A 23,246-nucleotide genomic window follows, 5' to 3' on the forward strand; every position below is an offset into this window, starting at 1 on the left:
GAGAGAGAGAGAGACAGAGAGAGAGAGAGGGAGGGAGAAAGAATGAGAGAGAGAGAGAGAGACAGAGAGAGACAGAGAGAGAGAGAGGGAGGGAGAAAGGATGAGAGAGAGATTAAATTTCACAACAGAGTTCCCCAACTCAGGTCTTCTGACTCAAAATCTAGCTTTGCACAACAGCGTTCATTTACTCATTCATCCATTCATTCAGAAACCACTTCACAAATAAATAACCTTTCAAACAAGTACTCTCCTTTACAAAGGAGAACAAGGTCAAAGAATGCAGGTGGATTGATGCCACTCCTCCCCACAAAAAGTGCTTGACATGGGGCGGAGGGGGGCGGGGCAGGACACTCCTCGTGTTAGCCCAAATCCGGCCCAATATTCCACCGGCCCAACCCGTGGCTTTCGGATACCAACACCATTCAGCCTCCGGCTTGTTCTTTGCTAGTTACACTAAGAGCCCATGGATTTAATGTCAGGATTTACCCAGAAGCCAAATGAAGAGAGATATTTTACAAAACTGCAATACAGGATGAAATTGCTAAGTACATCTATACAACTAATGTCACTGCAATATTAAAACAGAAAATTCATTTGTACACTTTTTCTTTAAATTGCCAAAGCAACTTGCCGTAGTTAATTAAAAATTCTGAACAGTGCGTACTGTATGGGCCAATTTTCAAACAGGGCATAAGCTTAGTGTACAGCATTCATAATGTGCTGAAAGTCATTGGTAAAATGAGATTTCCTTTTAAAAAAAAAGTAAAAAAGAAAGCCCGACCCCAGCAGGACCAGATTCTCTCCTGCTGGCCACTGGAGTCATTGAGAATAGCAGGATCCCAGATCCAAACTTCCTTCTACAAAGACTTCCACACATACTGGAGGGGACACTCCATCAAGTAGCTAATTTTGGCTTCTCCTCTCCAGCTCTGCCATCTTAAACAAGCCCGTCTTCGGCCCTGCGTCACTGACATCTCTTTTCACTTGCTTTCAATCTTTTGGGCTGACATGTTATCGTAGCCCTTCCCCTCCTGGGCACCACCTCCCCCTTCTACTTCAGGGATCGAGGAGAAAAAGTGATGGACCAGGAGACAGGAGACCTGGGTTCTTGCCTTCATGGCTGTAACTCATGAAAGTAGTGTGACCTTGGGCAAACAGTGCTTCAGTCAATCCATCAAATCATCAACAAGCATTTATTAAATACTTACTACGTGCCAGGCACCGGGAGAAGATCTAGAGACACCAAGGAAGACTGGAAACAGACAGTCCTCTAGGACTTACGTTCCAGTGTGGGAATCGGCATGCACATATGTGTGTACACACAAATACACACATATATGTGTGTGAACACACATGTGCACATTGTCTATATAGAAATATGTGTAAATGCTGTCTGTATGTATATTGTATTATATATAATGTAGTGCATGATATGTACAAAATTAACATGAGGAAGTTTGGGGAAGGAGGACATTAAAGATGAAAGGGATCAGGAGAGACTTTTTACAGAAGGCAAGACTTGAGCTGAGTCTTAAAGGAATCCAGAAATGCCAGGAGATGGAGGCGATAAGGGACAGCATTCTAGGCATGGGGAACAGACTGAGCAAAGGCACAGAGATTGGAAACTGTGATATGCACAGTACCCTGAGTGGGCCCATTTGGGGTGGGAGGCTTGGTATCAAATCAGCTTAGTGTAGGGGAAAGAAGGCCAGATTCCCCAAGTCAGGAAGATGGCCATGGATACCTCCTGGTTCTCTGATTACGAGCAAGTCTCTTAACATCCCTGAACTCCATTTTTCTCATCTATAAAATGAGGGTAATGACACCAGCAGTCCCCATCTCGAATGAGATCATGCATCCGGAATCCTTCCCAAATGCTGTGGTGCCATCGAGATGTCAGCTAGCAAGAGGAGAAGTGGCTTCTCATGAAACACTTCAGTCAATGTATGGTCAGCCAAATTACATGGGGTTTAATAATTTTACAAATGAGTTTGGCTAGAATGGATTAATAATAATAATAACTTGGCATGGCTAGAGTACTCTAAAGCTTGCAAAGTTCCTTATATGTGTTATTTGAGCCTTGCAACAATTTGATGAGATAGATTCTATGGATATGATTGTCCTATTTTACAAAGCAGTGAAGGGGAGGCCCAGCAAGTTGAAGCGATTTCCCCGTGGCCATACAGCTTGGAAATATCAGAAGCAGAATTCCTCTCCCCAGCTCCAAATCCAGGAATGGATCTTATGTGATTGTGAATCAAGGTTGACTACAGAAGGAAAATGATAAAGGATATGCCTGCATTATCTGTTGTGTCTGACTCTTCATCACCCCTTTTGGGGTTTTCTTGGTAAAGATAATGAACTGGCTTGCCATTTTCTTCTCCAGCTCATTTTATAGATAAGTAAACTGAGGTAAATGGGGTTAAGTGACTTGCCCAGGGTCATGCAGCTAGTAAGTGTCTGAGGCTGGATTTGAACTCAGGAAGAAGAGTCTTCCTGACTCCAGGTTCAGCACTCTATGCGCTATGGTGCCACCTTGCTGCCCTCCCCACCATTGTATTATTAATAATGTTTATTTGACATGCACTGGAGCTAGATGGAGCATTCATTAAGAGTGGTAGACAAGAAGATGTCAGTTCAAATTCTATCACAGACACTTGATAGCTGTGCAAGTCCCTTAACCTCTGCCTGCCTCAGTTTCTCTATCTGTAAAATGGGAATACTAATAGGGCCTACCTCACAGGGCTGTTGTGAAGATCATCAAATGAGTTAACATGTGAATAGTGCTTTGTAAACCTCAAAACCCTATTCTACGGGCCAAATAAATCTTTACTGATGTTTTCATTATTGTTCCCTGATCACTGGGGGAGACTTGAGCAGAAGTCTTCAAAAGCCCTGGATTTCTGGAGTCAGTAGTCTCACTATGACTATCAGTTCCTAATTAAAGCATTCATTCATTCACCATTTATTAGTGAATTTCATAGGATCCTGATATTTGCTGGACTTTTGAGGATGTAAGGGGATCAGTTCTCAAGATATCTGAAAGAGAAGAGGAAACCGAACACTTTGGGGGAAAAAATCACAGATAATATTATTACTAAACAAAATATCAATAATCACGTACCTATGTGCCTATTTTCCCATTTCAAAAAGCTTTAGGAGAATATAGCACACAAGGGTATCTTCAATAAAAGTATAAGAAGGAAACACAGCCTTTGGCAAATGGTATTCTAAAGCAGACCATAGTGGTACAGCCACACAAAGGTGTCGAAAATAAAACATCCCCTTATGCTCATTGTTTGCTGCCCATAAAAAGCATTTGATCCGACAAGAGAAATGCCACCTGAAAAGCCATCCTCCAACATGGTGTCTCCCATGCACATGTCAAAACCATACAAGATTCCTTGAAAGATATAACAGAGATAACCTTATTCTATGACCTTATGATTATTCATCTCAAGCAAGTAATAGAATATACTTGCCAAAGGTATTTACCACTGTCATGGAGAATGTTCAGGGAAAAGTCTGAAAAAAAAGAAAGATTCCCTATAGACCAGGCCTATTAACCAAGGGTCCATGAAGTCTTTTTAAATATATTTTGACAATGATATTTCAAAAGAATTGCTTTTCCTTCTCTTTTGTGCATTTAACAACATGATTCTGAGAAGGGCTTTACCAGACGCTGCTGAAGAGGACCGAGACACAGAGAAGGTTAAGACCACCTGCTTCAGACAGTGGAGGCCCCTCCAAATGCCACCACTCTGCAAAGACATTGTACAAATTGCATGAAACTCCACAACTGCAAACCCTCCCAAATGAGATCTGTAATCACACAAATGAATTCAGTCTAACTAACCACAAAGGAAAAACGAGTGCATGAAAAATGCCGACTGTCCCAGATTGTGATGGGCAGCTGCGTCAACTGTTAAAATCAAGTCTTCAACCTATACTGCAAACTGATAATGAGTTGGGTCCAGAACGGAGCAAGAGGAGAAGCTTGGACTGGGTTGCCTTTGGGAAATTACACATGGCTTTTAATGACCCCAAACTTCTCCCTGAAGCCAAGGTCTATTTTTTTTTTCAAACATCAATATTCTTCTGGTGATGGCTGTGAGTGGTGCAAAACTAGTGTCTCCAAAGAATTAAAGTGATGGGTTACCAGAGAAAGGCAAATGATGGACCACGAACAGGTTGTAACACATGCACCAAGAACAAGGATTAGCTAGATCAGGACTCCACTGTTATCCAACAGAACTACAGGAAGGGACCCAGAACACTGAAGACAACTCCAACAGATATATCACCTCCATTGCTTGGCATTCAAAGACCCACTTTCCACCTTTCCAGTCTTTTTATACTTTATTCCCCTTCACGTCTTCTTCATTCCAGTATCACTGGCCTGGCTGTTCTAAGACCAAGACATGCCATTTTTTCAGCTCTGGGCATTCCCTCTGGCTGTCCCCCATGCCTGGAATGTTCTCCCTCCTCATCCCTACCTCCTGGCTTCCTTCAAGTCCAAACTGAAACCCCACCTTCTAAAGGAAGCCTTTCCCTTCAATACTAATGCCTTCCCTCGGTTGATGGTTTCAATTCTTCCTGTTTATAGCTTGTTTGGATGGTTGTTGCTTGTTGTCCCCCCATTAGACTGTGAGCTCCTTGAGGGAAGGGATTATCTTTTGCTTTTTCTTTGTATGCTCTGGACTTAACACAGTGCCTGGTACATGGCAAGCATATTTAATGCTTATTTATTGACTGAGAGATCCACAGAAGGGGTACGGACAAGTCTCACACAGAACAAAGAGATATAGAAGGGTTAGGGTAGGCATATACCATGGAAAGAAGCATTGAGATGCCAGATTCATGGAAATGTTGAAAGATCATCCAGGCTAATCCACTCATTTTACAGATAAGGAAACTAGAGCACAGAGAAATAAAGTAATTATCCAAAGTTATTAAGTGGCCAAAAAGGGATTTGAACCATATGACATGGTGATCAAGTACAAGGCACTTAGGGATAGAGAACCAAGAAGTGCACATAGGAAGCAGGTAATGTTATGGCTAAATCTCTCACTGCTCCCTGTTGGAGAGCATCTGGAGGAGAGTGAGCCACATGGAGAAGGGCCTTGAATCCATGTTGCTCATGAGGCAGCGAGGCGGCACAGGGAATAGAGCTCTAGACCTGGAATCAGGAAGATCTGAGTTCAAATCTAACTTCAGATACTTACTAGCTGTGTGACCTTGGGCAAGTCACTTAGCCTTTATCCAACTCAATTTCCTCAACTGAAAATAGGAACGATAGTAAGGATCCAACGTAAAGTGCTTAGGATAGCATCTGGCCCAACAATACTTGGCAAATGCTTGTTCCCTCCATTTCTTCTTCATCCCACATAAGCATCATTGAAGGACCTAGAGGTGTGTATTTTGGAGAAAAGACTGAGGGGGAACATGATTCCTGTCTACAAATGATTGAAGGATTGACATCGGGAAGGGGAGGGGAGGGCAGTGGTTCAGGGGTGAGGAACCTGCAGCCTTCAGGCCACAAAAGGGCCACACTTGAGAACCTAGAGGACCACATGTGGCCTTGAGGCTGCAGATTCCCTACCCCTTGCTAGCCTATGAGTGGAAGCATCAGAGACAATTGAGGTTTGATGAAAAGAAGAGCTTCCCCAGCATAGGCACTATTAAGAGTAAGAGGGGCTGCCTGGAGAGATAAGGGACTTCCCCTCCCCCTTCTCAGGGTTTGAGGCAGAGACCTGATGACTGACTACCTGGGAAGGTTGCTGGAGACGGAATTTGTGTTCAGGTGTGGGCTGGGCTAGACGGCCTCTGAGTACCCTTCTGACACTAGTGTTCTATGATTCTAGAAAGAGACTAAGTTATGCCAATAACTTACTTTTATGCAGGACTCTCCCCGACCCCACTGGCCACTCCAGCCCCCTGATGTACTAAAGCAGAGCTTCTGGCAGAACGTGAGCTCTTTGAGGGAAGGAGCCATTGTTCATTTCAGTCGTTGAATCCCCAGCACATAGCACATGGCCTTGTACACAGTAGGTGCTTAACACATGTTTAGGGGATTGCTTGGATCCCTATTTTACAGATGAGGAAACTGAGGCTCAGAGGGAGGTTAAGTGACTTGCCCAGGGTCACACAAGAGCAGAGCCAGAATCTGAACCCTTGTTCTTTTGACTCTCAAGACACCTGGTCTTGCCAAATTTGCCTGTGTAAATCAGTTGGCCTCTTGTCCTAAGATCTTAGAGCCAGCATGATGTCTCCCACTTCATTAATACTGCCCCATAATATTCTCACTTAACCCCATTTGCCAAAGTCTCTTCATCTGTAAAAATGAACCAGAAAAAGAAATGGCAGAAAACCCCAAATGGGGTCATGAAGAGTTGGACAGGACTGAACAAGAACCATGTTATCCTATCATTTTATATATAGGAAGTTGGTGTACACATGAAGACTGTAAAATATCATAAGATGAGAAATCTCCCACTTCTTCTGTATCCCTACTGCACTGAGCACGAGGCTAGGCACACTTTAGGTCCAATCCAACCCAACCCAACAAACACTGACGTGCCTCCCATGTGCTGGAGAGAGAAAGAAAAAAATGCAGGCCTTGCCCACAAGATTCCAGTCTACTGAGGAGACACACCATGTAAAACACCAAGTCACCCCCTATTCCACGCACTCCGGAGGCTCCCTGCTGCTTCCAGAATCAAACACAAAATGCTCTGCTGGGCATTCAAGGCCCTTCCCAACCTAGCCCCCTCCTACCTTTCCAGTCTTCTTACATCCTGCTCCCCAACACATTCTCTTTGATCCAGTGACACTGGTACAGAAACCAGATATTCCATCAGTTACAGACGTTCTCTCTGGGTGTCCCCTATCCCTCCCATCTCTGCCTATTGCCCTTCCTGACTTCCGTGATATCCCAACTAAAATCCCATCCTCTACAGGAAGTCTTTCCTAATCCTTCTTAATTCTAGTATCTTTTCCTCCCTTGTTTCCTATTATATATATATATATATATGTATATATATATATATATATACACACATATATATATAAAGAGAGAAGTGCTTGTTTTTACATATTTGTTTGCTTGTTGTCTCCCCCATAAGACTGTAAGGTCCTTGAGGGCAGGGACTGGGTTTTTTAAACTATGTTTTGTATCCCTGACACTTGACATAGTGCCTAGCACATGATAGGTACTTAAATGTTTATTGATCAACTAACCAAGGTATATACCTATGATCATTGTGGAGTGAGAAAGCACTAATATTAACTAGATTTCTTCACCTTTTCTGTGACACAGACCCCTTTGGCAGGCTGACAGAGCCTAGGGAACCCTTCTTGGAATAATGTCTTAAAATGAATAAAATAAAACACATAGAATCACAAAGGACAACAATTACATTAAAATATAGTTATCCATTTTTTAAGTTCACGGTTCTGAAATTATGAAGCCCTGAACTAGGAAAATCGAGAAAAAAAATTCACATACAAGGTAGATCCAAGAGGGGAGGGGATTCTAGGAATGGGGGAGAGGGAGTGAGGAAGGCACAAGGGTGAACAATGGAATGGTAAACCCTCAGGAGATGCTCAAAGACTAGACCACTATAGGCTTTACACAGCCATAAAGTAAAAAATGAAAGTGTTTGCCTTCTGGAAACATATCATCTTCTAGGTTTGGAGAACCAGCCCCAGAGAGAGGCACGGCTCAGATGTTAACATGAACGGATAGACTGAGGTCAGTCTCAGACAAGAAAGCCCTGGTTCCTGATAGGGAAGCAGGCTGGTACCACAGGTGGCTTCGGAGACCATCCATGCATCACCATGTTGATTTCTTTCAAATGAAAAACAATCATGTTTGTTTTGCCTTACACATCCTGGACAAAGGCCACAGGATGATTACAAAACTCACCACACATAATGTGTACTAAGCTGTCTCTGCATAGTGTGTGGTTTTGGAATAATACATAAAATGCTTAATAAAAATTAATGTGGAAAGGAGAGTCATTATCCTCATTAATTTCTTCTCCCAGAGTTACCCTGATGAACTAGTAATGACGTGTTTCATCTCCTGTCTTTGATGCCATCTGTATATATCTATGTAGGAAATGTCGCCTTACTCAGCTTAGAATCACTCTGGTCAATTATAGCCCGGAGATACTTTGATTAAACTGACCTGAACACCATCAAAATCCCAGCCTGTGTTGTCTTATGGAAATAAAAAGCCTACTGCTTGAGGTTCAGGTAGCTGGCTCTGTGGATAGAGTGCCAGGCTTGGAGTTAGGAACACTCATCTTCCTGAGTTCAAAGACACTTACTAGCTGTGTGACCCTGGGCAAGTCACTTAAACCTGTTTTCTTCAGTTTCCTCATCTGTAAAATAAACTAGACAAGGAAAGGGCAAACCACTCCAGTATCTTTGCCAAAAAAACCCCAAATGGCGTCCCAAAGAGTTAAACACAACTGAAAGACTAAATAACAACAATGTGATTGGAGGTGGGGGAGAAGGAGCCCCTTGACAGACTAAGTTTCATCAGGAAGCGGTGGGATGACAGAGAGCAAACCAGTGGCTCTCAATCAAACAAGCATCTACTGAGTGCTCCCCATGCATCTGGCACCATGCTAAGAGTTCTGGAAGATGCCAGACCAATTCCAATCATCTGCTCCTTCCCTCCCTGGGCTAAGTTTCTTGAGGACTGGGGCTGATTTCTGCCTTGTCTTCTGCCCTCCTCTCAGAGCCTAGCATGATGCCTTATACAGAGCGAGCATTAATAAATCCTTGTTAAGTGAAAAAATGAATGAATGAATGAACGAATGAATGAGTGAATGAATGAATGAATCAACACCATCAGGAACATGAGAAGATGAAGGAGGACTATCTAGAAAGAGGAGAGGAGAGAAAATAGACTGGAAACCTCCCTTTCTCCCTCTTCTTCTTCAGAGAATGCTTACAAAGAGAAAGTATGCTGTACCCTCAAGGAACTGATCGTCAACTAATCAGCACTTATTAAGTGTCTGCTGTGTGCCTGGCACTGGGCTGGGTACTGGCAATAAAAATGCAAAGAGTAAACCAAACCTCTACTTATGAAGAGCTTACGATTTACCAGGGGAGAAAATAAATATACATAAGTGTATATGCAGAATAAATATTTAAAAAATAAATACAAGGCAGTCAAATGCAACATGCTCCAGGGTGATGGTAATAATAGCTAAAGCTCTTCAAGGTTATATAGTATTTCATAAAGATTATCTCATTCTATCTGCACAACAACCCTATGAGGCAGGTGCTACTGTTATCCTTGTTTTACAGATAAGGAAACTGAGGCAGATAGAAATAGTGACTTGCCCAGGTTCATGAAGCTGATGAGTGTCTTAGAGACAAGAAACACATCAATGAAGCAATTAGATTGCAAGGTGGGACAATATACTAACAAGACTTTCTAAGTGTTTGTTGACTGACTGACAAGGGTAGTTATTCTAGGACTACAGAGAATTCCACACCTCCTAAAGCAGTCAGGGAAGGCTTCATGAAGAAGGTGGGACCTAAGATGGGGAGGATGGAGTTGGCACATTACTCAAAAGGACATCCAAGGTCCTTTCATTTTACAGGTGAGGAAGCAAAGGCCCAGAGAGGTCAAATAGTTTACCCATAGTCGTACAAGTAGTATGTGAGAGGGCTGGAATTTGAACCCTGTTCCTCTAACTCCAAATCTAGCATTCTCTCCATTGCATCACACTTCTTTGAAGCATTCTTGGCCCTCCTTTATATGAAGGTCCCAGGCCTTGAAAATGGCAGCTCCTGTTTTCCCTTTGCATGGGGCCTAGCAAGGGGGTCTTCACGTTTTTCCTTGATTCATATGATCATAGTATTAAGAGGCTAGATTTAGAGCAGAAAGGGCCTTTTGGTCCAGATCCTTCAGTTTGCCAGTGAAGAAACTGAAGCCCAGAGAAATGTAGTGATTTGCCCAAGGATCAGGGCCATGGCAAGATCCAGCTGTAATATCACCAAGATGGCACCATGGTTCTCTTCCTCACCGGTCCCCACCACCTAATGGTCAGCCACCCCAGAGATAAAGTAGTATGGTGTTCTATGTATATAACCAGAAACTAGGGAATTCTGGTTCTTAACAGTCCTTTGCACAGAACAGATGCTTTTAAAATGTTTATTGGGTTGAATTCATTGGCCTTACTCTGACATGAAAACTCCAGTAACCTCAGGCAAGTCAACTTCTTTTTTTAAAGTTGGGGTGGTGGTGTAGAAAGGAAGAAGGAAATTCAACTCAACATACAGAGGCCCTTCTTGCTCTAACATATTGTATTTCATATCTTTTCTGGCTCTGACAACATATTCCTTCCCAGCTCACACACTGCATATTCTAAGGCCCTCCCACTTCTGAGATTCTCTGTTCTAAGGACCCTCCTAGTGGGGGCATTTTATGATCTGACATTTCATGTTCTAAGTCTCTTCCCTAGTTCTGACATTCCAAATTCTAGGGCCCCTTCTGCTTCTGACATTCCATGTCCTAAAGCCCTTCCCAGCTCTGACTTTAAATGTTGCAAGGCTCCTCTCACTTCTGACATTCCATATTCTAAGACCATTTCTAGCTCTGATACTGCAGTCTCAGGGCCCTCCCAACACTGACATTCTATGATTCTATGGAATTTCCCTTGTCGTGTCTTGAGCTCTAGGTCTTCAGTTTTCTCACTTATTAAAAACAGGAACACACAGATGACCTTCTTCCTTCTTGACTCTTTAAAAATGATTAAATGAAAAAGTCCTCTTGTTTTCAAGTCAGCATGCTGGCCTGCTTGGCCTCAGGCCTATGGCTCATTATACATATTTATACATACAAACATAAACACATACACACACGCACACACACACTCACACACACACACCCCAAAAGTACATATTACAAACCAGGTTTAAGTCTAGGACTGAATTTTTATTAAGAAGTCGAGCACCTGGGAGCAGCTCAGCCCCAGGGCTCAAACCAGCAGCCTACACCTTTCCAACCTCTCCTGAAATTCTCAGGTCAAGACTGCACAGAGCCAGGGGGCTCAGCAGGTGCTATCATGAATAAACCAGGATCATCAATAGAAAACAGGGAAAGGAGCAGGCCAATGCCTCTTGAGAACACTCCTTTGTCCAGCCCCTCCCCACCCCACCCACCATCACCATCCAGAGAGCCAACAATACCCGTCCTCATTCCCAAACCCACACAAAGTCCTACTCGATTCTCTGTCACCCTCCCCCAGCCAATGGCCCTCCCCGACCCTCATCAGAAAGCTTTAATATTTTCACTCTTCTCCCATACCCAAACTGTTAGGGTACTTATTATATTTTCCCCTCAGTGAAGAAATTCAATCCCATTGTACTGAGTCCTGTAACACACAAAAAATGGAGTGGCTTCTCGTGATAACAAGAGATAGGGCAGGAAAATCGCAACATTAGATATTTCCTCTCATCTGGGCTATTTTTCCCACAAACCATATAATCTTAGGCTCATGAACACAGCACAGGCTCCCAGTAACTAAGCCAGAGGTTCACAAGGATTTGGGAGGTTTCATTCAGGGCACCTCACACACTGCGCCCAAGGCTTCTGGGATTCCACCGGTCAAAGGGTTTAAAAAGACTCTTAGTAACGGGCAACGACTACAAGGAGCTTACGGCCACAAGTGTTGGATATTTGTTCCAAGTCATTCACTGACCTCTTCCCACAAGTCAGAGGAAACTCAAATTTTTAGGAAGTTTTTATTTTTTTTAACAAAGTTAAAATTTTACAAAGTAATCCTGTCAAAAGGGTACTGACCTAGGAGATCTGAGCTCTAATTATAGCTCTGTCATTATATGACTTTCATTAATTATGTCATTCATCTTGGCCTCAGTTTCCTTTTCTGTAATGATGAGGGAGTTGAACTAGATGGTCTATAATGTCTCTTCCAATTCTGAATGGCTCAGTGGATAGAGTGCCAGGTTTGGAGTCAGGAAGACCTGAGCTCAAACCTGGCTTCAGACACGTACTAGCTGTGTGACCCTGGGCAAGTCACTTAAATCTGTTTGCCTCAGTTTCCTTATCTGTAAAATGAGCTGGAGAAGGAAATGGCAAACCGCTCCAGTATCTCTGCCAAGAAAACACCAAATGGGGTCATAAAGAGTCAGACACAAGTGAAACAATTGAGCAACAGAATAATCCTGAGGCCATGCTTTATATCCCCTCTAACAGTTCACCCTTTCTTGCCATCTGATCTGCCATGATCCAACTTCTCTTATCCAGACCAGTCCATCATTTTCTAAAGGCCAGGATTAGACCCCAGGTCTCCTAGTCCAGTGACCTTTTGGCAGGATTACACTGGCCTTCTAAAATATTTGACTTCTGACTCATGGAAGAAGGTAGATAAATGACAAGAAACAAACACGCCCCCACCCTTTTTGTAGTTTGTAAATTCTGTCTGGAGGGGAACAGGACAAAGATCTTAGCTAGCCATTTGCTCCTGTCTTTCCCATCTCCTAGAGAGGCATGAGACTAGCATTTATCTATCTATCTCCCCTCATAAATATTGCTTGCTAAGGTTATAGTTATTTTAGGGATTTAAAACAAAAGCCACTCCCCTGGTGTTATGGGAATGAGAATCTTTAGATCTTCCCTGCCCCTTGGCCTTTTGATAGGCTTAAGTGACTCTGAGAACCTTCCTTGATTTGAGAATATACTCTGCCCCCTAATAGGTTGAATGTGCTCACCTGGAGCCTATGGAGGGAGGCTTGTTCTTGAGGAACACCCACACCTTGTTACTTCATGACTGGGCATGGGTTGTGAGGGTTGTGATGATCTCTGACCCAGGAGAAGGCTATATATACCCTGATGTGAGGTTTTGCTGTGGGGTTCACTTTGGGAAGAGTTGTGTGATGTGGCCAGATGAGACTCTGGGCAGTCGTTGAGCTCCCCTTTCCCCCTCCTCCTCCCCCGCCCCCTGGGCTTTGAAAACCCAGATGTTGGTGCTTCCCTCTCTGGTAACTAACTAGGTATGGCTGTAATGGTCAGACAGTGGGAAGCCCTGTCTGCTGATCTGTCTCTCTGTCTGTTTGTAACTTTTGTTTGTATTCTGTTTGTATTCTCTGAAGTTCAGGGTGCTGACATTTTTCCCTGAACTGTGTGATTTGGCCAGATGAGACTCTGGGTAGCCATTGAGTCCCCTGGCTTTGAAAACCCAGATATTGGTACTTCCCTCTCTGATCTGTTTCTCTGACTGCTTGTAACTTCTGCTTGTATTCTCTGATGTCTGATTGATTAAAGTAAGATTGTTAACCCATTTTGAGTTGCTTTCCTTTAAAAAAAAGCAGATCTAAGAACCTGTGTTGGCAGCCACCCTGGGTATGCTAGTACATACTTGCTACTACACCTGGCCACTCTTAAGAAGGAAGGGTTGCCCAAGCTTACACCTACTGGGCTGGCCCCTTCTCAACAAACTCAGTTACACAAAACACCATCACAAAAAGTGAAGAGCAACTAAATTCATTTGTCCAAGCAAAACAGCAAACAAAAATTGGAGTTATGCAAATTAGAATATATCAGAAAATACGTAAGATCAAATGACCTCTTCAGTGAGAGTGAGATAAGAATTCAGTCCAAACCAAGGTCCCAATCTCACCCAAGGTAAAAGTCTCTACAGAGGAAAGTTGGCAGTCAGGGATAGTCCTTACATGTCTGTAACTTCCAAAATCTTTCAGTCCCTTCGCACATCTCCCTCAAATAACTCTTGCATCAACACACCTTGGTCAGATTCTCACATCATGCACAACAGTCTCTCCACCAATCTGAAGTCACATCTCTTTCTGCATGCATAACTACATGCTAACACCCCAGGCTTGGGTAAAAATCCATGCTGATACATGATACTCACTTAATAAATACTTTTTCATTTATATATCCATCCTCTGAGGGGGTTAGTCTAGAATAGTCTGTAACAGGGGTTCTTAACCTGAGACCCATAAACTTGTTTTTAAAAATATTTTGATAACTGAATTTCAAGGTGATTATCTTTCTTTGTAATTCTATATATTTGATTTTATGCATTTAAAAACACAGGATCCGTAGGCTTCCCCAAACTGCCAATGGGGTCCGTGCCACCAATATGGTCCAGAAAGCTCTAACCCCTATCATCCTTGAAGGAACTTGGACTTCACTAGATGACCTCTCAGATCCCTTCTAGCCCCAGCGTTCTGTGACTCCAAAGAGTCAACAGCTCCCCAGTCCCCAGCACCCCATCAACTCTCACTTTATAAACAAGGCCCAGGAAATCATTCATTTCAGCTCAGAAAGGGCAAGGAAAAGTTGACTTCTCACAAAGGTTTTCTTTGCCAAAGTCTCATCCTGGAGTTGATATGATGTCAAGCGGATTAGACAATTAATGCCTGGGAATACAACACAAATCTGCATTTGTTCAGCTGGGTCTAAAGGAGTTCGTCATTTCCTTCCTCCCACAAGTCAATTTACTCAGGGAGAGCAGGCTTTTCTCCAGATAAGCACATTGACTTTAAAATAAAGTGGGTGCCAACAGCTAGCAGTGAGACTGGAGCAGACAGAGATGTGGCATTGAATGATAATTAAATACGTTTTCATCATCCGTCATTTTTTTACTGCAGGTGCCCATGTAATAAATCTGGACTCACGTCTTTTGTCAGCTGGCAGTGAACACATTTTAACGTGAAATCTCCCGGGATGAATTAAGAGTCACTTGGCCTTGTAAGGGAGGAAAGGTTTTTACTTCCAAACTGCCAAGTGGGTAACTCACAGCTGATTGGTTCCATAATACCTTGTTATTTGACAATACCTCTTCCTCTGGTTGTATTTCAATTCGCCACTCCTACAGGCTAACCAGGTCTCTGAGCTATTTATCATCACATTCCAGAATAAAAGCTGGTTTGGGAAGATTTTCACCCCTTTTTTTTCTTTAATGAATCTCAGATTCAACTCAGAGTTGATCAAGGATGGACCAATATTTCTTAACTTTTTCTTTTGTCCTTTTAATTCTCCCATAAAATGTGTCTCACGGAATACAATCTCTTCTCTTCCTTGAGCCTTTATCAGTTCCAACCTAAACTAATTCAATAGTCTTCTAACTGGTCTTTCTCCCCCCATCTCTTTGCCCTCCAATTCTTTCTCCAGGCAGCTGCTGAAATGATGTTTCCATAACATAGGTCTATGTCACTCCTTTGCTCAAGAAACTTCACAGGCTACCTATTGCCTCCAGGATAAAAATATAAGCTGCTCTAGTTGGCCTTTAAAGCCCTTCACAATCTAATTCCAATCTATCTTTTCCAGGCTGATCTCACATTACTCCCCATTCCCTTGTATTCGATGCTCTAGACAAACTCACCCTACCCTCTCTTCCCCATATGTGACATCCCATCTCCAACCTCTACACTTTTGTACCCTACACCTGGTTAAGCTCTCGCTACTCGCCTGCACTTCTTAGAATCCTTGGCTCCCATCAAGGCTCAGCTCAGATTCAACCTCCCCAATGTCTTCAGTGCTCTGCACAACCTGAACTTACTGTGTATTTTTTAATATTCTTGGTATTTACTCATCTGTGTACATAGAATTTCCTTTGTCCTTTTAATTCCCCCATAGAATTTATCTTGTGGAATGCAATCTCTTGTCTTCCTTGAACCTTTATCAATTCCAACCGAAACTATTGCAATAGCCTTCTAACTGATCTTCCTCAGAAACCTGCTAGTCCAACTCTTCTATCTGACAGATGAGGAAACTGAGGCTCAGACAAGACATTTAAGATCATAGATCTAGAACCATTTCATCCAAACCTCTCGTTTTACAGGAGAGAAACCTGAGGCCCACAAGAGTCAAGTGACTTGGTTCAGGTCACACAGGTAGAAATGACAAAGTAGAGATCTGAACCCAGTGCCTCTGACTCCAAACCCAGACCCCCTTCCACTGCTGATCTCTGTCCTCCTTCCCCAGTCCCTCCAGGAGAATGGAAGTTCTTTGGGAGAAGGGACTGCTTCTTTTTTGTCTCATGGGCCTGGCACATAACAGGCATTTAATAAATGCGGTGCTTAGTGGCCTGATTTGTATTTTCTGTCTGTCTTTGGTTGCAGTAAGGTACAACAGATGGGAGTACCAAGTCCGGCTGATGTCGCAATCTTTACCAATGCCTTCCCCACCAGGGATAAGTTCCTGGGTACTGAACAGTCCCGGGATAAAGCCCGCTGTCCTGGCACATCTGCTCTCCTCCAGGTCCTCCCCAACAATGCCTCATTAAAAAGCACTTCAAGTTGGAGGTATTGCGCGCACACACACACACACACACACGCCTAGAAGCCAACACTAACAAGACAGCCTCAGACAGCAAGCCATCTCCCCATCCCAGAGTAGTGCCCACAATCAGCCAGGTACCTGCCACATCACCTTCTTCTGCTCCTTAGTTCACCAAGGAAAAATATTACAGAGGTAAGAAAAAATATGACGACAGACTGATAACAAAGCTCTCCAGAAACTCCAAGCCAGCCTCCTGTTTTTCTGGCAAAGGGAAGGACTTTGCGAATCCAGGAGTGGGGGGTGCAATGCTCACTCTTCTCTCGCCACACACTCACCCGCTCAATCCCACTAATTACCTGGATGCTTAAGTGTGACTTCTAAATAAGCCAATGGCCAGAACAGGGGGAAATACAGGCAAAATGCATTAATGAGGGTCCTAGTAACACTTCTCTTTCAAAGGTTAACCAACATGTTCCATCTTGATTTAAGCTAATTAGAAGCCATGAGGAAATGATAATGAATGAATTTCCCCAAGCATGTTTGGCAACAAGGTGGCCCCATAGATAAAGCACTGGGCCTGGAGTCTGGAAAACCTCAGTTTAAATTCTGCCTCCAATACTTAACTAGCTGTGTGACCCTGGGCAAGTCTGTTTCCTCAGTGTCTTCATCTCTAAAATGGGGATAATAATACTACCTGTCTCCCAGGCTGTTGTGAGGATCAAATGAGATAATAATTGTAAAGTTCTTAGTACACTTCCTGGCACATAGTAGGTGCTACAGAAACATTAGGTATTATTATTTGACACCTACCAGGCAGACTCATCTTCCTGAGTTCAAATCCGGTCTCAGATACTTACTAGCTGTGTGACCCTGGGCAAGTCACTTTGCCTGTTTGCCTCAGTTTCCTCATCTGTAAAATGAGCTGGGGAAGGAAATAGCAAACCCCTCCAGTATCTCTGCCAAGAAAACCCCAAATGGGGTCACGGAGAGTCAGACATGAAGGAAATGACTAAACAACAACAGGTACTAGGCACAGTGCTAGGGACACAAAGGAGAGAAAAAGGAATTAGTCCTTGCCCTCAAGGAGCTTCCACATTACAGACAGAGATACCATAAACACACACAAGCAGGACACGCATGCGCTAGAAACAGTTCAGAGCACAACTGGCCAGAGGGAGTGGGATTGTTGAATGTTCAGCATGAGCATTTATAACTTGGAGATCAGCAATAGTCAGGGCTTGATTTATTATTGATAGTCTAGAATTAAGAAAGTGATGGAGAAAATGTTAGTAGTGCATATTAAACTAAAAAATGGGTTTCTGAGAGCTGGTTGTTAAACATGTAACAGCACATACCTGTATATAAGTGTGTGTGCAAAATAAATATAAGGTAATATGGAGGGGAAGAAGAGAGAAAGGAAGGCACAAGCACTCCTTCATTCCTTTCTGGACTCCACTCCTGACTCTGGACTTCTTTCTCCACCAGGATACAGCAACCTTCTCTCGCCAGGAAACTCACTGCATTCAAGCAGTCTCCTCACCCTGGAGGATCATTCCATCTGTTCCTGCTATCGGTCAGTTCTTCCCAAAACTTCCATTTTAAGGAGGGTACCCAGGACAGTTATGGCCCCATGTGGATACCTTACTCCTCTCCAGCCCCACTATTCAGCTTCTCCCTTTAGATTCTAAGTTCCTTGAGGAAAGAGACTTTCTTTCTCTGCCCCCCAGTTTAACGGATGCTTGTTGGCTTGGTTTGGTGAGGGGAACAGAAAAGGCCTCATTTAGGATGTGGTCCTTAAAAGAAGCTAGAGATTCTAAGATGAGGAAGTGAGGATGGGGGGCATTCCAGAAATGGGGGGGGAACAGCTGGCACCACACCACAGAGTTTGGATATGGAGTGTTATGTGTGAGAAACTGCAAGAAAGCTAGTCTATACCCAATTAATAAAGTCTGTCTAAAAGGAACAAATGATGACCTTCCCCAAGGAAAGTATAAACAGAGACCACTAATTGATGAACATGCTCATTGTTCTCAGTTTCCTGCCTCTGACCTTTGGAATCCTCACCCACTCTCTAACTTAAATGTCACCTCCAAGGTGAAGCCATCTACAATCCCTCTCCCCTCACCCATCAGTTACAACCTGCTCCCTTAGATCTCACATGAGATTTTATTTTGCACTTCTGTTTCATTTGTCATGCAATGACTGCTACATTACCTGTTTCATGTCTCATCTTCCTGCTATACTGTGAGTTTCTCTCCTCCTTTAGATTCCATAACACCCCTCTCTCTCGGTTCTTTTCCTCCTTGACTATTCTTCTCAGTCTTCTTTGTTAACTCATCCTCTTTCCATCCACTAAGTTTGGGTCCTCCTCTCTTCCCCTCCCAAGACTCTCTCCTACATTCTCCTCTTCCCATGCACTAAATGTGGGTCATCCTCTCTTCCTCTCCCAAGACTCTATCCTCTATTATCTTCTGTCTCTATACTCTCTCTCTCCCGTGGTGATCTTTTCATCTACCATGGCTTCAATTATCACCTCTCTGCAGGCAACTCCCAAATCTATATCTCTAGCCCTAATTTCTTTCTTGAATTCCAGCCAGTTCCACATCACCAACTGCCTGTTGGACATTTCTTCTGAGACATCCAATCAGCATCTCAAATTCAACATGTGCAAAATAGAACTCATTATAAATTCCCTAAAACCCCTTCCCTCCTCCAAACTTCCTTTTTTCTGTTAAGAGTACCATTGCCATTCCAGTTAGCGGGTGATGCTGAACCCTTCCCTCCCTCTCTCCTCTTCACAAAGCTTCCCCCAGTGCTCAATCTCTCCCCTTCTCACCCGGACTATTGAAATAGCTTTCTCTTCTATCTTGGTCTTCCTTGCTTTCAGCCTCTCCCTGTTTCTAATTCATGCTCCACACAGCTGCCAAATGAGTATTCCTAAAGCACAGATCTGGCCACATCACCCCACCCCACCCTTTTTCTAAAAAAGTCAATGGCTGCCTGTCATCTCTAGGACAAATTATAAAATTCTCCAGGCTGGCAATCTGGCTTCCAACTACCTTTACAGCCTGATTCCCTTTCATTGTCCTTCATGCCCTAGCCATTCGTGACTCTGCCATGCAAGGTATTAACTATCCTTTCTAGCTCTGTGTCACCTGCAAACCTGATTCCTTTCCTGAGCTCCCTGACAATAAGGACCCTCTCTTCCAAACCTTGTACCTAACTAATGTGCATATACAGGGCACTGAAAAAGTCCCAAGCTCTAGTAGCTTAAAACTACCCTGAGACTTTTGGAACACTCTGTATTTCTATTTATTGAGGTAACTATCCCTCAGTGGTGCAGTAGACAGAACACTGAGACCATAAGTCAGGAAGACATGAATTCAAAGCCTGCCTTTTATACTTGCTGTGTGACCTTGGGCAAGTCACTTGCCCTCTACATCTCAGTTTTCTCTTTTGTAAAATGGGGGTAATAATAGCACCTATTTCCCAGGGTTGTTTTAAGAAAAAAACAAGATGATATTTGTAAAATGCATGCTAGCTTTAAAAAATGCTATTATTATCGTTACTAGCTTTATACTTATGTTATATATATAGGTAGGAAAGGCTCAGTACCTGTTCCAAATTCATTGCAATTTAATAAACATTTTTTAAGTGCCAATTATTTTCCAGGCACTGCGCTAGGTGCTGGAGATCCAAAGACAAAACCATTCTTACCCTCAGGGAGTTTACATAATACAACATGGAGGGACATAAGGACATTCAAAATTTATACTAAGCAATGGGAAGATTTCAGAGAAAGGGCTTGTATCGGAATCACAGAGTTGGAAGGGGTCTCAGAAGTTATTTGAGTCAAGTCATGAATGAATGAATGGATGGATGGATGGATGGATGGATGGATGGATGGATGGATGGATGGGTAGGCACTTAGGAGGGCATATGTGCAAGCATGAACAATGACATTTTTAATAGCATTCTCCACAAGTGATCATCTGGAGTTTGATTGCAGACCTCTAGTGACAGAGAGCTCACTCTCTTCCCAAGGAAGTACGTTCTACTTTGAGACAGCCCTGTTATAAAGCATTTCCCTCTGTAGCAGTGAAATCTGCCTCTCCACAACTTCTGCCTGTTGCTGTTAATTTTGCCCTATTAGGGAAAATCATATCAAATCTGAGCAGCCTTCTGCATCCCAGTCTTTCACATCAATCAATTAGCATTAATTAAAAGCCTCCTCTATTGCAGGCACTGTGCTAGACACTGAGGCTACAAAGACAAAACTAAAAATGCTCCCCAGCCTCAAAGAGTTTGTATTGTATGCAGGGAAACAACATACATACCTATATCTGAATATATGTGTATATTGGTATATTTATATATACCTGTATATATGAGTATATACATGTATATGTGTCTATATAATGATGTTGATTGTCCTTCGTTTTCAAAGATGGCCAATGACATCATGGGTGATGTCTTGACTCACGGGTGAGTTGGATTTAAGTGAGGCAGTGTTGCTCAAAGTCACCAGCTTCACTCTCTCTTCCAAAGTCAATGAAGTCCAGTGGCAGGACAAAAGTCTGAACGACTAGCAATGATTCGGGGTGCAGTCGATGTCTTTGATGCCTGGTCAAGCTCTGAGCACTCCATGACACAGGCTTTAGCCGCCATCATGGCAACTGGAACAAAACCTCATCTGCCCATTCCACTAAGGGAGTATACAAAAGAGACCCCAGGTGACCTGGGGCAGGGGAAATGCACCAGCATCTGGGAAGGTTATGACAAGCTCCATGTAAAATAGAAACCACGTATACTGAAGGACAATGGCAATTCTGGAAGAGAGAAATCGGGAGGAAGTATGGTTCAGGAGTGAAGCCATCCAAAGGCGCAGAGATGGGGGATGGGAGGCTGTGTCTAAGAAATCAAGCATCATGTCTTCTCTTCTCCAGGTTGAACATTCCTAATTTCTTCAGTTAATCTTCATATTTTATGATTTTTAGTCTTTTGCTATCCTACTCACCCATAAACTTATCAATGCCCTTCCTTTGGTGTGTACATTTTAGGAAACTGAAGTGTTAAGGGACTGACCCAAGATCACCCAAGGAGAGTCAGAAGTGGGATTTGAACCGAGGTCCTCTGACTCCAAGACTAATCTCCTCCTACCATAGCTGTATGCTGTATGCCTGGGAGCCAGTATAAGCGGAGTGCCTTGTGGCCTTTTTCCACCTTGGAGTGCTAAGAATTGAATGACCAGGTTCAGAAATAACTTCCTCAAGTCCCCAGGCTCGAGGAGATCGGCCTTTCTTTGCGCCTGTGACATCATCCTGCCCCAGTGGGCGAGGCTGGCCCAGATCACTACTCATTCATTAGTGTCAGCTGTTCTCCGAGCCTCAAAGCCCAGAGAAAGTTGTCATGACACCAGACACAGGGAGAGTGAAGACCGGAACCCAACCTGACTTCAACCACTGCCCAGCTGGGCCCCCTGACACCCAAGAAAGAGCACGTCGTATGAAAAAGTTATAGAGGAATCAGAACAAGGGGCGGAAAAAAACCTAGTCTGCCAAAACCCATCAAAATCACTATTTGCAAGGTTTCTATCTGCTCTAAGTAACTCATTTCCATTCTAAAAGACTAGATTTTCAGTTGTAGTGATAGCAAGGGTACTCACATGTACTTTAGCCTCCATTCTCCTTTTAAAAACTTTGCTAACTTTTTTTTAAGTTTATAAATAGCCTTGGAAAAGGAGCTGGAACTGGCTTCTTAGTAAATACCGCTGACCCATTTTCCTCATTCTTCACCAGGAATAGGTGACTGTTACCACGGAAAGTACAGAGCTGTCTAAATATATATTTCCTCCTCACATGGGCCCAGATCAGAAAAAGCAGAGCTGAAAACCAGTAGGGGAGGGAGGGAAAGAAGCTGGGACAGGAAACAGCAAATTCTTCTACAGATGTCTTTCATCCTCTCTTGGGAGAAAGGACGGAACATGGACCAAAGCTATGAAGCCTTTGGTTTTTCCACATGGGGAAATAGCGACACAAACCTGAGGAGGCAGGGATTGACCCTTAATCCCCTTTGTCCCTTCCCTGTGCCTAGCAAGGTGACTTAACACACAGTAGGTGTTCTATAAAACTGTGTTGGCCATGGGAGCTCTAACAGGGCAAGGGCCACTGGGGCTTAACTCTAAGGTATCATACTTGGATGGTGCTTGAAGGCCTTGATCAACATAGAGATAACAGAACTTAGGACCTAGTTAGCAAGAATAATTAGTTAAAATAAGAAACCACCAGATGGTGACTGGGATAAATTCTCTCCCCTTACCTTTCCCCCCAGCATGGCAGCCTCCCATTGGTGTCTGAAGGGCTCCATCTCTCCCTTACAGATTGGTGTCCATCCTCCTACCTAAATGAGAGATCTTCTTGTCCAGAGGAAGTTTGTGGCCCTTGCTCCAGGCATAAAAATTTTAAATCACACTTCTGTTCATATTATCGTGGGACCCCAGAATCATAGGCAGTGTATGAAGGGACCTTGGAGGGCATTACATTCCACTACTTCATAGACAGATGAAGAAACTTAGGCCAGAGAGACCTGCCCTAGGTCACACAGAGATCATAAATTCCTATAAACTGGTAAGAACTTTAGAGGGCATTCCGTCCAATCCCTTCATTTTACAAATGAGGAAACAGAGGCCCAGAGAGGAAAAGTGATTGGTCCCATGTTACCCCGGAATTGTAGATACAGGGCCAGCAGGAACCTCGAAGGGCATCTTATGTAACACCCTCATTTTGCAGGCTCAGAAAAGCAGTAATTTACCTGGGGTCCTGGGGAGTAATTGGAAGAGCTGAGATTAGCGGTGTTGATTCACTCTTTCCTCAACTATTAAGTATCTTCTGTATGCAGGGAACCGGAGCAGTCCCTGCTGAAATCCTCTTTTGCTCATTAGCAAGTAACTGGATAT

This window comes from Petaurus breviceps, unplaced genomic scaffold (genome assembly GCF_028583685.1).
Source record: "Petaurus breviceps papuanus isolate PSGF00001 unplaced genomic scaffold, PetGlider_PUasm1.0 91041, whole genome shotgun sequence".
Classification (NCBI taxonomy): domain Eukaryota; kingdom Metazoa; phylum Chordata; class Mammalia; order Diprotodontia; family Petauridae; genus Petaurus; species Petaurus breviceps.